Genomic DNA, 545 nt, shown 5'->3' on the forward strand with positions numbered 1-545 from the left:
TTGTTAATCCACACCTCACCCACCTTTTTTGCCATGCCTCCAATAGAGATGCCAGGATTTGTGGATTTGATCTTGGGGCGGAATTCTGAACAGAACAGGAAGAATCCAGACCGTGGCATTTTGAGGGCATTAGGGTCCTTCTTCTTGCCTCCCTCAGAACATGTATATAGAATGTGTTATATGTTTGTATTTATATAAGTATATAATACATTATATATAATATTATATATTTATATATTTATGGAAATATTTATATATTCATATAAATACATATATGTGTCTATATAATATGTATGTATAATATGCATAATATGAATACAGATTATATATATGGCAATAAACTTCCTTTTGCTTTTCCCTTGTTACTCTGCCTCTGCCTTTTATTACAGGGATCTGCTTTAACTGGAATTTATGAAAGTTGAAAAAAAAAATGATTCTTCCTTCCCTACACTGTCCATTCTCCCTTCCCCCAGGCCCTGGCAACCAATAATTTACTTTTTATCCCTATAGATTTGCATGTTCTGGACATTTCATATAAAAAAATC

The sequence above is a fragment of the Mandrillus leucophaeus genome, unplaced genomic scaffold, assembly GCF_000951045.1.
Source record: "Mandrillus leucophaeus isolate KB7577 unplaced genomic scaffold, Mleu.le_1.0 Scaffold269, whole genome shotgun sequence".
Taxonomy (NCBI): Eukaryota; Metazoa; Chordata; class Mammalia; order Primates; family Cercopithecidae; genus Mandrillus; species Mandrillus leucophaeus.